The sequence below is a fragment of the Sturnira hondurensis genome, unplaced genomic scaffold (assembly GCF_014824575.4).
Source record: "Sturnira hondurensis isolate 20B ecotype Veracruz unplaced genomic scaffold, ASM1482457v3 Scaffold0004136, whole genome shotgun sequence".
Taxonomy (NCBI): Eukaryota; Metazoa; Chordata; class Mammalia; order Chiroptera; family Phyllostomidae; genus Sturnira; species Sturnira hondurensis.
Window position 1 is genome coordinate 9,419,126 of NW_028076767.1, and position 15,947 is coordinate 9,435,072.

At 42.2% G+C, this 15,947-nt stretch overlaps 1 protein-coding gene across 2 annotated transcripts in view; it reads left to right on the plus strand.

Moving 5' to 3' along the window:
- The first annotated feature begins 13,867 nt into the window (after nucleotides 1-13,867).
- HECW2 (HECT, C2 and WW domain containing E3 ubiquitin protein ligase 2) overlaps nucleotides 13,868-15,947 on the plus strand; it is a 363,235-nt gene continuing 361,155 nt past the window's right edge. The window contains exon 1 of one of the 2 annotated variants that reach the window (XM_037043720.1): nucleotides 13,868-13,962. The gene's annotated coding sequence lies outside the window, so the exon portion shown is untranslated. The remainder of the gene's footprint in view (nucleotides 13,963-15,947) is intronic. The other variant, XM_037043719.1, reaches the window with a different exon arrangement.

The following is a 15,947-nucleotide window of genomic DNA, read 5'->3' on the forward strand; positions in this document are numbered from 1 at the left end:
AATTATATAGTAATGTTAGCTTTTGTGTTGTTATAGCAAATTACCAGAAGATTTTAAAAAGAGTACGGAGGTGATTTTATGCTTGCTTCTTTTTGAAAAGAAGTGTGGTATTTTGTTTTGGGTTAATGAAAAGATTCTAAAATTGTTTGTGGTGATACATACGCATGTACTCTGTGAAAATACTAAAAACAATTGAATTGCACACATTTAATGGGTGAGTTGTATGGTATTTGTATTACATCTCAGTGAAGCTGCTTTTAAAAAACAAACTAACTAACTGGGCAACTGTGCTTATGTGTTAACAGCATTTGTTTTAGCTGCTGTATCTCTATTTCACACTAGGGCAAGGTGAAAGGTGGGGCGCCTGGCAATTCTGAAGATGCTCTCTCTCCCTCTCTCTCTCATTGCCAAATGCATTTTGGTGAACAATTGTAGTGTGCAGAGATAAAAATTCTAGTTTAGTAACTTGAACTTTCAGCTTATGGTTGGGTGGAAGGAAGCAGTTTATACATCATTTTTAAATTAAGTTTATGTACTTTATGATAATATTTATGTTAACTTTTAAAATACAAAACAATTGTGTTGTTATCTGTTTGGCTTCCCAGATTCATTTTCTACTCTTTTCCTTCCTGTTTTATGCCACAAGAAACTTATTTTCAAGGACACATCAGACCGAGTCTCCTGGCTTCCAGTTGGCCAATAGAAGGCAATGGCAGGAGATCAAAGGCGGGAGGAAAGAGAGCCTGATACTGGGTTTTCCTAGTAGGCCTTGTTTTAGGCAACAACAGAGATCCTGTAATTCCTCTACTGAAGGTCAAAGCTCCTGTTAGACCCCTCCCATGCCACAACTCACCCCCAGTTCTAGAAATATTACTCCCTCCCTTTGCCTTTTCAAGTTCAAGGTGGTAAGGGCTTCCTACTGTTTCTATTCCCTGGATATTTGACCCCGTCTCGTTCTTTAATACTGCCCATACCTCTGTAGACAGTTCCTTTGTTAGCCTGCTCTCACTAGCCCTTTGATTGCGTCATCAGCTTATTGCTGGGATCCTAACTATATTAGGATTGAACCATAATCTTGAATCTTGGAGATTCAAGAACAAATGGAGAAAAAAGTCACGAAACTCCACAACATGAAAAATGGATGGAAAAGATATATACCAATTCCAGGGTAATGGTTATTTTTACAGAAGAAAGGGAAGGAAGAAATTGAGAATTAGGGTTTATTTAGCTATATCTAAACTCTCATAGTTCTGAAAATAGTATTGAACAAACTGAAATTAACATAAATAGAACTAATAGTTTAAGCTTTAAAAAATCAGTTATGGACACATGGATGTCACTTTTCTGTCTTTCAGAGAAACTAAGAAATGAAATAAAATTTACCTTATTTCAGATTGAACCTGTTTATAAAAGAACCTGCTTTGCATGAAAGGTCGGGTGTGCTTATGAATGTAGATTCGGGGTACATAGACCAAGGAAAGGGGAAACCGAGCCTGAACATTTAAGGTGCCAGGCTGGCTGAACCACACAAAGAAAGAAATTGGCTGTGTCTCCAGGCATAACAACAAAGATAAGCTCATTACTCATCTTATTTGTAGTTCTCATGGAAACATTGTCCCAGGGCCATGTAATCTCTTGCAAAATGTATATGCAGATAACCTTGGAGTAGATTTAACCTTGAGGCTACCACCAAGAGAACTGTCTGCCAGCCCTGGCTGCTTCTGGTCTGGAGAAGAAGAGTCCATGAACCTTCACATAAACAGAAGCAACGAATGTGAGGATGGCCATGACTAGCAATTAAAGGGGTTTGCTTTCAATCCTCACTTGCTGAGCTAAAAGCAGTTTTGCTAACTTTTATATGGCTCACATTCTCTTCCTAGGTTCCTGGAGAAACTGGTGGGCTCATATACTAAGTTTTCTAGACCTCTTTGAATTTTCTTTTTTTTTTTTTTGCGTTTTAGTTGCTTTTATCTTTCTTTTTTTATTTTTATTTACTTCTTGTTCAAGTACAGTTTTCTGTCTTGTATTCCCAGCCTCTTTGAATTTTCATTGTCTCTGTTACATACTTGGCACTTTTCCACACCCTCCCTGGTTTTCGGCCATGTTGTTTTGTGTGGGACGGACTCCTATCCGTAGCTGTAGGTCCTGGTTGATGTTGGCACAGACCAAATGAATCAACTACCCCAACCCCCAGCCCTCACAGTCATTGATACAGAAATAGGCACTTAATCTGATAAAAATCGATGAGACTCAAGGCAATCTTGCAGGGGCTTCAGAAGAGAGGCTTTCATTATGCCTGTGGGCTCAGGGTAACAGAGATACGAGGGTGATGGGATTGCTTCAGGTGTCATGCCACCCAGAGAGCAACCAGTCTGATGATGAAGTCCCAAGGAGGCCCTGGCAGCCTGGGCCTGAGTGTTCTAGTTAGGCCTAGAGTCAGACTATGCTTGGTGCCAGCCCTAACTGATGCTTTCAATTATGGAAACAAAGTAACTTCCTCCCTCCCTCCCTCCCTTCTTTTTCTCTCTTTTCTTTTGGCTAAATTTAGTTTGAAGTCCCGACTAATAAAGGGGCACACAGTGCAGTGTAACTCTCAACAGATATCCTCTCATCCACTGACAAGGTAGATCAACTAAGTCAGACAGACAGGTTATGAATCATTTTGGCAAGAATCGTGTTCAGATGATACTAACATGGACACAAACAGTGACTTATGTATCCAAAAGTTTATTCTTTTATGTAAAGTAAGCCCAGAGTTTGGCATTTGAGGATGGTACAGTGACCCTGAAGGGCCAGGCCTATTCTACCTTTTGTGTTTCACTACCCTGGTCATTTACAGTGTTATCCTCAGGGTCCAGTGTAGCTGCCAAATGCCAGCCATCGTGTCAGTTTCTGAGGTAGAAGGGAGAAAGAAGAGGAAGAACAAAGAGTGTACACTTTCCAGTTCAATCAACTTCCTTTAACCATTCTTCCCCAAAGGTCCACCTATTACATTTCAAATCTTATTCTTTTTTTAAAATTTTTATTTATTTATCTTTAGAGGGGAAGGGAAGAACAGGAGAGAAATATCAATGTAGGGTTGCCTCTTGCGCGTCCTGCACTGGGAACTGGCCTGCAATCCAGGCATGTGCCCTGACTGGGAATCGAACCGCGATCGTGTGGTTCGCAGGCCCGCACTCAATCCACTGAGCTACACCAGCCAGGGCTCAAATCTTATTCTTAATAAGAATCTGGAAGGGAAGCTTGTAAGTATAATATTTTAGCTAGAGATACAGCTACCTCTGATAGACTAATATATAGTATCCTTAAACCTCCAATTACATGGCAAAAGGGACTTTGCTGCTATGACTACATTAGGAATCTTGAGCAGGGAGGTTATTCAGAATCATGCAGGTGGTCCCAGTGTATTTGCAAGGATCATTTAAGAGGGAGGCAAGAGGGTTCAAGGCAGAAGAAGCAGGTGGGGTGATAAAAAGAGAGGTTACCCTGATGAACTTTAGAGGAAGGTGTGAATGAATATAGAGGAAGGAGTCACCAGCCAGGGAGAACAGGCAGCCTCTGGAAGGTGGAAAAGGCGAGGACATCGATTCTTCCCTAGAGCCTCCAGAAGGCAGGCTTGGCAGCACCTTGACTTTTTATTCCAGTCAAAGTGATTGCTGTTTTGGACCTCCAACTACAGCTGCATTTTGTGTTCCTCTAAGCCATTACATTTGTGTTAATTTGTTACAGAAGAAATAGGAAACTCATACACTACTCTTGATAAAGTCAATGTTCGGTTGCCATGGAAACAGGCTTTAGTAGTATATCTACTGGAGTGGGAGGTAATAAACATGTGGAATACACATACTATATGTTCCTAAAACCCACTGCTGCTTTGGTACAGCCAGTTTACAAGATTACCTTCATATTCTTCTCATCACAAAAGTATGCCTCTTCTAAGAAGAGAATGGACTTCATGACTGCACTTTAATTTGGACCCGTAGCTGGCTGCAAAGTCCCCACACTGTCATTTCATCAGTTCTTTGGCTCACAAATGATACTTTGTTTTGGTGGTAATAATGGGGGTGGGGGGGGCTGATAGCACCTCCATGTGCCGCAACTTTAATTAGCAAAAGGACAGAGAATGCAATTGCAACTGGATTTCAGAGAGTGGATTAGAGAGTTTATGTTCTGTTAGAAAACCTACCAGTGGAAGTCTGCATACAATGGTTTAATAAGGGATCGCTCACACTTTTAATCACAGTGTAATTTTTCTAATGGTCTTGATACATACTAAACATTCTGAGAAGTTTTATACATTGAATATCCTCATTGAAGTTGTAATAAACCAGAATTCCCCCCCAAAAGGGGCTCCTTATGAAGGCCATAAATATTTTCCTGTTTGTTTCGAAAATAGGTGAGTGAGACAAATCTTATAAACTAACTAAAGAATCTAATGCCTAAAATAACAAACTACTATCGTTATTAGAAACAAATGTATGTAGTACTCAGAGAAAAATGACTTTCCTTTAGAAGAGTCAAGGTAAAAAGTAATGAAAGTCTTTATTGCAGAGTTTCTCATTAGTGAGGTTTCGAACATTGTTTAAACGAAGTCCCTCTGGCATGGCAACTGTTACCAGGTAGGGCTTAGCTTCCTAGAGTTCACAGAGAGAAGAGGCTGCTTTTAATCAACGAGCCAGAGGACCCATATGCAGGCTGTTGGCTGAGTACACAAGGCTTGTTCCTACCAGGTGACATCAAGACAGAATAAACAAACACCAAAACGGCCCCATACCAATCTCTGCCTGCATGCAAGGCTCTGGGAAACGCCTGCCTTCACGTAGGGGCTGCTGGTGCCCTTAGATGGCCCTTGGGTTTAGTTGCATGAACTTCCTTCAACAGTGTGAAACCTTAGCTTATTTTGGTAAAATGAGCTAAGACTCCAAAAGAGTGTTTGTGTGTGTGGCAAAAATATATGTAAACTTTACTATGTTAACCATTTTTGAGTGTACGATTTAGTGCTTTAAGTGCCTTCACAATGTTGTGCAATCTTCACCACTCACCTCTAGACCTTTTTAATGTTCCCAGACTGAAACTCTGTACCCATTCAACACTAACTCCGCCTTCCTACTCTCCTAGTCTGGGCAACTACCATTCTACTTTCTCTGTCTATGGAGTTGACTACTCCAAGTACCTCACGTAACTGGAATCTTGCAGGATTTGTCCTTTCGTGTCCGGCTTCCTATAATATTTTCACGGTCCAGCCGTGTTGTAGCATGTTTCATTCCTTTTTAAGGCTGAATTTCATTTTTTTAAGGCTGAGTAATATTCTGTGGCACATATGTACCAGATTTTGCGTATTCATTCACCCATGGACAGACATTTGGGAAGCTTTCACCTGTGGCTGTTGTGAAGAATGCTCTTGTGATACTGGCGCATCAATATCTGTTGTAACAGAACAGCGGTTTTTAAATAGGCATCACCTGATGGTCCTTGGCGCCAATTCAACGCCCACAGGAATCCCTAATGAACGTGGGGTGCAATGAAGAGAGAGAGAAACTTTATTCAGAGCGAAACAGCCCAATTGTGACACAGCACAGCTGCAACAACAGGATGCTGGGCGGTGGCCCGAAGGCTCTCGCTAGATAGCTCTGCTCTGCTCCTTGCTGATCTATTTGGCACTGAGCTGGTCTGTTTTGCTGTGCTTCGGTCAGCCCTGTTCTGTGCCATCTTGCTCTGGTCTGGGCTGGTCTGCTCCACTCTGCTCTGGTGAGATATCTTCTGTGTTTCAGCTCAGCCAGGGGAACATAGTCTCCCGCTTTCTATGGAAGGGGAAAGTGTACTCTCAGAGTTGGAGGGAAACCGGCTTATATGCACAGAAGTTCCCGACTCTGGTTCCTGACTGGTTGGTCCTCATGCAAATAAGTACTCCAAATCCTTGCAGTTTGGTCTAAAACGCACTATCCTGATTGGTCAGAATAGAGCTGCTCTGGTCTATTGGAACTGTGTAGCTCCAATTGGCTAGGGAAAGCCTCAGTCCTATTGGTTGAGATAGGATTTCAGGACTCTTGTGCAAGGGCTGGCTCAGATGGCAGTAAAAACACTGTGCAAGCAGACAGTTCAGGCAGGCTGGGCCCTGAAGTGCAGTTTGCATGAGAGGCCCCTGTGTAAAAATGGCTGTTAGACTCTGTTTCTGTTTTTGTTTTCTAAAAATATATATTTTAGTCCAATCAGTCACCAGCAGCCCTTCTTAGTAGGTGCCTTCTTTCTCAGCATTGACATAGGGAAGTGCATTTGATTAACCCAAGAAAGTGGGAAACTCTACCCATACAGGCTTTGACTCAACAGGTGTGGGATGAGATTCTAAGGCACACAACTGATTATAAATCATGCATCATCAAGCAGGTATGTAAAAAAGTGAGATAGAAAGTCAATGGCATTCTCTCCAGAGAGAGTCCAGTCCAAGAAATTATTTCTAAGGACTTTAGTGAATGGGATGAGAGTGTTACCATTATGTTTCTTCTGGAAAACATTCAAAGACTCTGAGATGCTAATGTAAAATAGTGATATGGACATTATTATTTCAGATAATGTTATGATAGAAGCTTTAGTATCAATAATGAATAATCCATTGGAGAAACAGAGTTTGTGGCAGTTGGTCATTGGATCTGCAGTATTTTCCAAAAGAGGGAAAGCTATAGCTCTAGAAGTGGTACTGATAATTAAATGTTTTAATTGAAGTATAATCCATATACAAAAAAGTACACTCTTATTATAAATGTATAGCTTGATAAATTTTCACAAACTAATCCACTTGCATAACTAGCACCTGGATTAATGAAAAGATCACCAGTTTCTCAGAATCCCCCCTCGTGAATCTCTTCTGGTCATACCCTCCCCCATCCCCACTCCAAGGTAACCACTGTCTTGACTTCCAAATGGAATTAATTAGATTTCCTTGTTTGGTACTTAAGTAGCTGGGAACATACAATATGTGCTTTTTTGTATCTGTCTTCTCTCACTCAACATTATATATTTTGGCTTCTGTCAAGATAGTGTGAAGATAGAGATTCATTCAACGAGCAATTGGGGCTCTTCCTATGTGAATATTATTGAAAACGCTATAGGGAGTATTATGAAAGGTGCTGAAAATATGAAAGCAATAAGAAAGTAAGAAACTAACAAGGAAACTATTGAAAAAATGCAAAAGTGATATAAGCTACTGAGTGATTTGAATGAGGGTGAGATTAATTTTAGATGCCTGAAGAAAAACTTTGAAAAGTAATTTAAAAGCTCCCTTATTTTAACCAAAGAGACAATACTCCATGGTGGAAACAATACTAAATGAGGAGCCAGACGCCCGATGTTAGTCCTGGCAAATGATTTAGTCTTTCTGTGCTTCAGTTTCCTACACATTAAGTTGGGATGTTGTGGAATTTATTTTTCCAATGATAGTCTATATTGAAGTTATTTTAGAAGTTAAATATCTTTTGCTAATAATGCAACTGCAATATTTCAAAGCCACCTTCTGATCTAGCTTCCCTCATGAATAAGCCAACTTTTTTCCCCATCCTGGCCTCATTGAGGCTTAGCAATGAGGATAGGTTTGGGAAGAGCCCATGTTGTAAAGGCATTGGGCACATCAAAGGCTTTGCTGTGAGCCAAAGGAAGTCCCAAGGAGACAGGAAGGGGGCTTAAAAGGACATCTGTTCCCATTTCAGCAGGTCGTGGGAGAAGGCAGAGGGAACTAGGAGAGGCCCACAGATGTGTCTCAGATTAAGCTTCCTCCCCAGGCTTTGGCCCCAAGGGGCCAGGGACATGTGTTTAAATTTATTTTATTTATTCATTTATTTTTATTGCAGAAAAATATACATAAAATTTACTTTCTTAACCACTGTAAGTGTATAGTTATGTGGCATTAAATATATTCATATTGTTATACAACCATTACTACCATCCATCCTTATAACTCTTTCATCTTGTAAAATTAAAGCAATAACTCCCCATTTTACCCTCTACCTGGGCCCTGGGCACCATCATTATATTTTCTGTCTTTACAATTTCAACTATTCTAAGCATTTCACATACGTGTAATTATACAGTATTTATCTATTTTTTTGTGACTGGCTTATTTCACTTAGTATAATGTCCTCAAGTTTCAACCATGTTGCATATTGCAGAATTTCTTTCCCTTTTAAGGCTAAATAATATTCCATGTTAAGTATAGACCATATTTTGTTTATCTATTCATCTGTCAGTGGACACATGGATTGCTTCCATATTTTAGTTATTGTGAACAAAGCTGCGATAAAGTTAAGCTTACAAATATTTGACACCCTACTTTCTTTGATACCCTACTTTCAATTCCTTCGGTTATATACCCAGAAGTGGAATTGCTGGATCATATGGCAATTCTATGTTTAATTTTACTGAACCACCACACTGTTTTCCACAGTGGCTGCACCATTTTTACATTCCCACCAACAGTGCATAAGGGTTCCAATTTCTCCACACCCTCACCAACAATTGCCTTTTTTTTAATGTAGCCATCCTAATGGGTGTGATGTTGTATCTCATTATAATTTTGATTTGCCGTTTCCTGATGATCAGTGATGTTGAGCATCTTTTCAGGTGCTTATTGGCCATTCAAATATATTCTTGGAGAAATATTTATTCAAGTCCTTTACCCATTTTTGAATTAATTTTTTAATCAACTTTTAGGAGTGCTCTCTGTATTCTGGAGATTGATCTGTTATCAAATTTATGACTTGAAATATTTTATCCCATACTGCCTTATTTACTTTTTTCTTTGATAGGGTTTTTTTAAGCACAAAACTTTTTAATTTCATGAAATCAAATTTGTCTATTTTTTTTTGTTGACAGTGTTTTTGGTGTCATATGTAAAAAAATCATTGCCTACTCTAATATTGTGTAGCTTGTCTTAGAAGACTGGAAATATAGATTATTCTGCTAGCTTTGAAGAAACAAGATGCTATTAGTTCTGGAGTGACATGAAGTGCATTCTGCCAACTACTGAGAGCCTTGATTTCCCCGAGCCAGGCCTTCAGATGTAAATGACAGTCAGTAGACAACTTGATTACAACCTTGTGAGACCCTGACCAAAGGTCCCAGTTAAGTTGTAGACACATTTTTGACCCATAGAAACTGTAAGAGAATGTGTTGTTTTAAGCCACTAAATTTGTGGTAATTTGTTATGCAAAAACAGAAGACAAATACATTCTTGTATTTAAAAGAACACTTAATTTCGGTGCGATTCCCAGTCAGGGCACATGCCTGGGTTGCAGGCCAGTTCCCAGCAGGAGACTCACAAGAGGCAACCATACATTGATATTTCTCTCCCTCTCTCCTTCTCTTCCCCTCTAAAGGTAAATAAATTAAAAAAAAATAAAAGAACACTTAATTTTCTCCCTAAGGAAGACAATCCAGTCATTTTTTTTCCATTTCTAAATTCAAGACCTTCAGGAGTGTGTAGTCATGTCTAGTGTGTTCAGAGGCAGTGCCTTAGCAACTTAAGTTTCAAAAGGGCAAGGTATATGGCTCCCAGGAAGTCAATTCACAATGACAGACACCGAAATAAATACAGCAGGGGATAGATCCATATACTGGGGAGTCTGAAGATCACACTAGTCCGAGCTTCCTTCTTTGTCTTTTTTCTTTCCCTTTTCTTTTTTCTTTTCTCTTCTCTCCTCTCTCTCTCTCTCTTTTCATTTTTTAAAATCTCAGCTGCCTCGGCTCTAGATCCTACCCTGACTCATGTAGTATTAGATACTTTTGTTTCAGTTTTATTAAACAATAATTGGCATACATCACTGTATAAATGTAAAGATATAGCACAGGATGGTTTAATTTGCATATGTTGTGAAGTGATTAGCATAATAGTTTTAGTTAACATCAATTATGTCCTATAGATACAATAAAAAGAAAAGAAAAAACATTTCTTCTTGTGGTGAGAACTCTTAGGATCTACCCTCAACAACTTTCATACATATTTCATAGCAGTGTCACTACAGTTGTCCCTAGTACTTACTTGTCTTATAACTGGGGGTTTGTACCTTTTGACCACTGTCCTCCAGTTCTACCACGGGCAGCCCTCACTCCCCATTTTGGTAACCACAAATCTGATCTCTCTCTTTTTTCAGAGCGTTCTTTCAGAAAAGAATACACAAGTACAAAGGAGATACAACACAATTTTTATTTAAAATTAAAAAATCACAACAAATTACAAATAAAAATGCACAAGTATCAGACATCATCAAATACCATGATTTAAAAATTTTTATTAACCATTTACTAGTTATTTATTATAATTTACTAATATAGTTTTATAATACTTTTTCCTCTATACAGGGTGGGGCGAAAGTAGTTTTACAGTTGTTATATGGAAAAGAATATAATAACTAGTAAATAATAACACAAGAATAAACTGTCTTTCACGTACAACTGTAAACCAGCTTTTGGCCCACTCTGCATTTTGGCTTCACAGTTTTCTGATTTCTTCATCCAGGAAAACCATTTTGTCGCATATTGTTCTATAGCATTAATAGTATTTCAGTCTTTCCACTAGTAGAGTTAATTGAAATTTATTTTTGTGATGGATGGTTATTCTTTGTAGTCTACAATTCAATATTGGGAGCGTCACATACAGTTTTAAGACTGTTGCCAAATTTGAGAAAATCTCTACCAAATTTCTTTCATGTGTAAAGAATAACACGTGGGATGATTTTCCAGTTCTGCACTCTTACATTTCAAAAATCATCTACCTCCTACATACTTCTGTGCTGGGTCTTGAATATAAGCATTCATTTGCTGCTACGGTGTCACAACACCAAATAGCCCAGTTGACAGTAGGCCTTCAAGCAGCTACAGTGATGTCACTGTTACCATGAACTGTAGTATCCATGAACCACATAAATTTGTTCCAGTTTACCAACTCAACTCCCCCTTAGCCAGGTCCCCAAGATGTTTGTAACCTCTGCAATGCTTCCAGATACAAGGAAATTATGACGGAAGGAAAGTTAAAGTGAAAAGAGACAGCTGTTTATTGAGATGAAAATATTTGACTTTTGAAACTTTACAGAATATAAGACCATGTGGACACCTTTGTAGGACCACTCCTGTGGTGTTGAAGGGACTTGAAGTGTAAGTGTCTTGGAATCTGTGGTTTGGACACTATGCTTCAGGAAGAATGTTCATGAATTTGAGCACATTCGTAGATAGACAGTAGCACAGGGTGGTGAATGCTCAGGACCCTATATCATACAATAAGCACTCAGTGAAAAGATCTTGGAAGAAACAATTTAAGTGGTTCTCATATCTGTCTTTAGTACTTGAAGTTCTATGCATTGAAAGAAGCAGTTTGATGCAATATAAATAATCACTTTCCAATGTTTGGTCAGTTTCAATGTATCAATAGGATTGACCGTCTTGTGAAATACTGAGATTTCTTTATGGGAATGGGTCAAGAAGAGGATACTTGAGAAGTAGTCCTGGGTCCTAGGAGGGGGAGACCCAACGTAGGTAGTCTGGTGCTGGGGGTGGGGAGTATGATATGATAGTGCCTAACCTTTACACGTTTGCAAGTCTGAGATTTTAGGATGACTTTACTACTTGACATCTTAGCTTGGTATACATATCAAGCATAAAACTATATATATATATGTATATATATATATACATATACATATATATATGTGTATATATATAGTTCTTAAGATAGATGAAACTGCTTTTAAGGTTAAGATTTTTTTAACTAAAGGCAGCAATAATGATCCATTTTAACCCTATTTATTTTTAAGTTTTTTGTTTGTTTAAGGCTTGATTGTAATACAGTAGTTACTTAATACAGAAGGTTAAAGGCTGGAGGGGCGGGTTGCTGGGCTTAGAGCAAGTTGTAGAAAGAACATTATGTTTGTACAGGACTTTTTTTGTGGTGGGTGTGTGGGGTTCACCAGTTGCTTTGCCAATGATATCTGGGATGGATAATTTCAGGAGAATGAATGAGTCAGGTCTTTTTTTGTTGTACCTGACAGAACACAGCTCAACTGACCTGAGTAGATAAAAAGGAGGGGGCACGGACTGGCTTCGGGGGTAGAGGTCAATTCAGTCATATTTGCCTCCTAAGGCTCAAAAGACATCATCCTCTCTCCCTCAGCTTTCCTCCCCTTGAAGTTGGCTTCATTTGCATGCATTGGGGGGAATTGCTATTGCTGGCTCATATCCTTCCAAATTAGTTATCCTAGTTTAAAGGGCTTCTTTTTCTGAACTGATTCAGCAAAGCTACAGATTTAATTCCTGGACCAATATTCCCATCTCAGATCCAATCAATATGGTCTGAAATACCATGACCGGCCGGTTCTTAGGTGTGAGCGTGGGAGGTGTCCGTATCCTGGAACCACAAAGAAACGTCGGCGGCGGCGAGAGAAAGGGAAACGTCGGCAAATGAATCCCTGTTACCAAAGAAGAGGGAGGAGATGAAGACTGAGAACACATATTAAAAAATCTCCAAATTACGGATATGCACTATTTTGTTTTTTAGGAAAATGTTTTTGGGCTTCCTCCATATGGCTGTAACTGTTAAACTGTTTCCCTTATGTGGACTGATGTGACGCGTAGGGGGCAATATCCTTACATTTCAGTGTTTTTACTCTCTCCCTTAACTTGGACTGAGTCAATGAAGATGCTACAGAAGAAGCAAATAGGAACCTTAAAGTATTAATATAGTAACATTTTGAATTTTAGTGCCCTCTTTAGGCAAAGTAGTTAAAAGCGCTTTCAATAATCCATTTTTAATCGTGACCACACCCCGTGTAGGTGACAGTATTACGGTCTTGCCCTTGTAGTTGGGGAAATCGAGGCACGGCACCCCTCCATTCAGCTCTTCAGTCGATTTAGGAAGAGCGCTGGGTGCACGACCTCGGAGGGTCTCTTTCCTTCTCCACCGCGCCTCTCAGAATCCTTCGGTCCATCCGCATCGCAGGAGAGCAGCTCCGGATCCTCTGCAGCCTCGGGATTCGTCCTCCGCCCAGCTGCATCCGCCCCACTCTCCCTCACCTTCCTCAGGAAGGTCCAGCTGGCCAAGGTCTGGCGGTCTCTCCCTGCCACCTCGTCCCCTACGTGCAGGAGGCCCCCAGCCAAGCGCCGAGCTGGGAGGTGCAGGCCGATGCCGCCGAGGCGTCTAGCGGGAGGAGCGCCGGCGCCGCCGGAGGTGAGCTCCGAGGGTGGAGGCGCAGGGGTTGGGGCGGGTGTCCGGCCCGCCGGGTTGGAGGTAGGTGGCAGCGGGAGGGAGGCCGGGCTAGCCCGCAAAGAGCGGCGAGAGAGGGAGACGCAGGCGGGCGGCGCGCTGCTCCTGGGGGACGCCTGGAGAGCCCGCGGCGGCGAGCCGGGCGCTGTGGGGCCGCCCGGGGACGCGCCGCGCCGGGCCGCCGAGCTCCGCGGTGAACCTGACGGCGCCGGGGGCCCCAACCCCCGGCGCTTTCCCGAGAGCTGGCGGGAGACGTGGCTTCGCGCGTCCCCGCCGCCGCCGCTGCTGAGTCGGCACAATCAGCGGATCGCGCGGGGGGCGCGGCGTAACCCGGGGGTGGGCGGCGGCGCGGAGCAGCCCGAAGCGCGCGAGTGTCGTGGGGAGCGAAGGAAGATGCCAGCACAAAGCCGAGCGCAGACCCAGCCCGCTGCGGAGGGCGGCGGGAAGAGCCGCTGAGGGGCGCACCGGTCGCGCTCGGTTCTTGTGCCGCGTCTCCCACCGCAGCTTCGGGTCGCCGGGTCGGGACCGCAGCGCTGGGTCCCTTGGCCCTTTGGCAACGGCCGCCGCAGCCGGGAGCTGCAGGCGACGCGCAGCGGCACCCCTGGCCGCAAGCTTTTCCCGCGGCGCGAGTGGACCGGCTGGAGGGCACAAGGGCTGCGGGTCCGGTCGACACCTGGGGTGCCCTCCCGCCCCGCGGCCCCGTCCCTGTCTGCAGAGCCCGGGTGAGTGCGTGGCCGGCACCCGGCCCTCGCGCCGCAGGTACCGGACAGCGGGAGGTGGCTTTGTTTTCCTCCCTGGCGCTCTAATGCGGTCATTCATTTGACATTTTGACTTCCGCTGCCCTAAAACGCGGGCGAGAGACACTGGGACGTGTCTCATGGTTTGGTTATCCGCGGAGCGGACACTTTTGGGTCATTTGAGCATCACTTGCGGGAGCGGAGGCTTCATTTCCTTATTGACTTGGAATGTGTTGTGAACATCCTCCGCTGGGGCTTGGGGCCTGGAGGAAACTGGGGCTGCAGATTTAGACGTAGACGTCTACGAGGAGGTGCAACTGCAGAGGGCTGGCTCTTCCGTGCCGTATCTTTTTCTCTGTTAGCCGTGTTCAACTGGGTTTTCCTTGATAATTATTATTAGCTTTAGGGACATCTTTACAGGCACGTTTATTTCCTTTTGAGTTGAAAGCCTTTGGAGGCAATGCAGAGAGCTTACAGAGTTACAGGGGATCAATAGATCTTAAACTTGGAGACGGCAAGCATCCGTGACCGCCCTAGATAGGGATGGAAGGTAGGCAAACCTCCCGGGAGTCTTTAGGCTTTCGGGGGTGTTTCTCCTTTCACAGTCCTCGAGTCAAGCAAACTTGGAATGCTTGTTGTACTTATGCCTTTGTCAAAGTGTGAAGCTTGTCTTTTCTTGAGTAGTTTTCTATACGTGGTCATTTAGGGAAAGATTTTAACACAATTGGTAGAGTCCTCCAGTAGACCTGGTGAAATTCCTTATGTTTTTGTTTGTCTTACAAGAATGATTTTCTTTTTACTATTTCTCCTATTCCCTCAAGAGCTCATTTCTTCGTTGCCTAGAGAGAGCTACCCCCCCCGCCCTCGTTAGAAGGCTGTGTGTTCTGAGAGGGTATCTTTAAAATGACACATTACTTACACAAAGGGAGGAATGGTTATTAGGCTCACCTTTGGAGTTATTGAAGCAAGAGGCCTAATTGGGATGGGGATATTATTCATAGTGTGAAAATCTGGAGGCTGCTAATCTGTTTGGTCATCAGAAGATTCCTGCAGGGATTGTTTATATAGTGTGGGAGACAGATGGCATCCCTAGCAGACAAGAGAAGCCCGGAATAAAGGGTCATTGTATTCTTCAGAAATTATCCACTTCACTGATGGGAGGTGGAGTAGGGTGGGGTGGAAGGTGGGGAAAACATAATTTTAAGCTGTCAAAGGAAACATTATAGCCTTACCATCCAGCAGTCCAACTAGTTAATTTCTTCTTTCTTTGTACATTTAAAAAGTCACAATTAACCTATTTGTTTTGATTATTTCTTTGGCACATTTTGGTCTCATTTGTGATTAGGTGAAGCAGTTAAAACGGTTACATTAACAAAAATGTCTTTGAATGTAATATTATCATACTACTTATCGGGGGGGGGAACAGTCATAACTTTCATAGCTCTTGTTCATTTCAATAAATGGCTCCTTGGACTCAGTTTCTCCCAACTGAAAGGGCTTTAATGCAACTGCATTAATTTAAAAGGAGTTTCTTCCACCATCTCCATGACAGGTGGTTTCCTAACTCCCAGCATTCTCCCCTCCCCCCAGCTATTGCTTCCAACTCAGCATTGAGCAGCCTTTGGCAATGAATCTTTATGAATGACTGTGGAGTCTGTGAAGAAATCAAAGTCGTTTGGAACATTTGAGATAAGCCAGCTGGAGCTTTTCTGCTCCTACCACCGTGGTAGATTGTTTATGTGCTGCAGATAGCAACTACATTACAGAATTGGTCTTTCCTTTCCCATTGTGAGGGAGAAGATTCCAGTAAATTAATATTCACCAGCCACAGGACTAAATTTAATAAAGAACCTGAGCAATGTTGGACCCTTCTGAACTGAAAGTATGGAATAAAAGTAAGTAAGCATTGTCTCTGTTTACCTTGGGCAATGTGATCTTGGGAGAAAAAAGTATTTCCTTTCTCTTTTAAA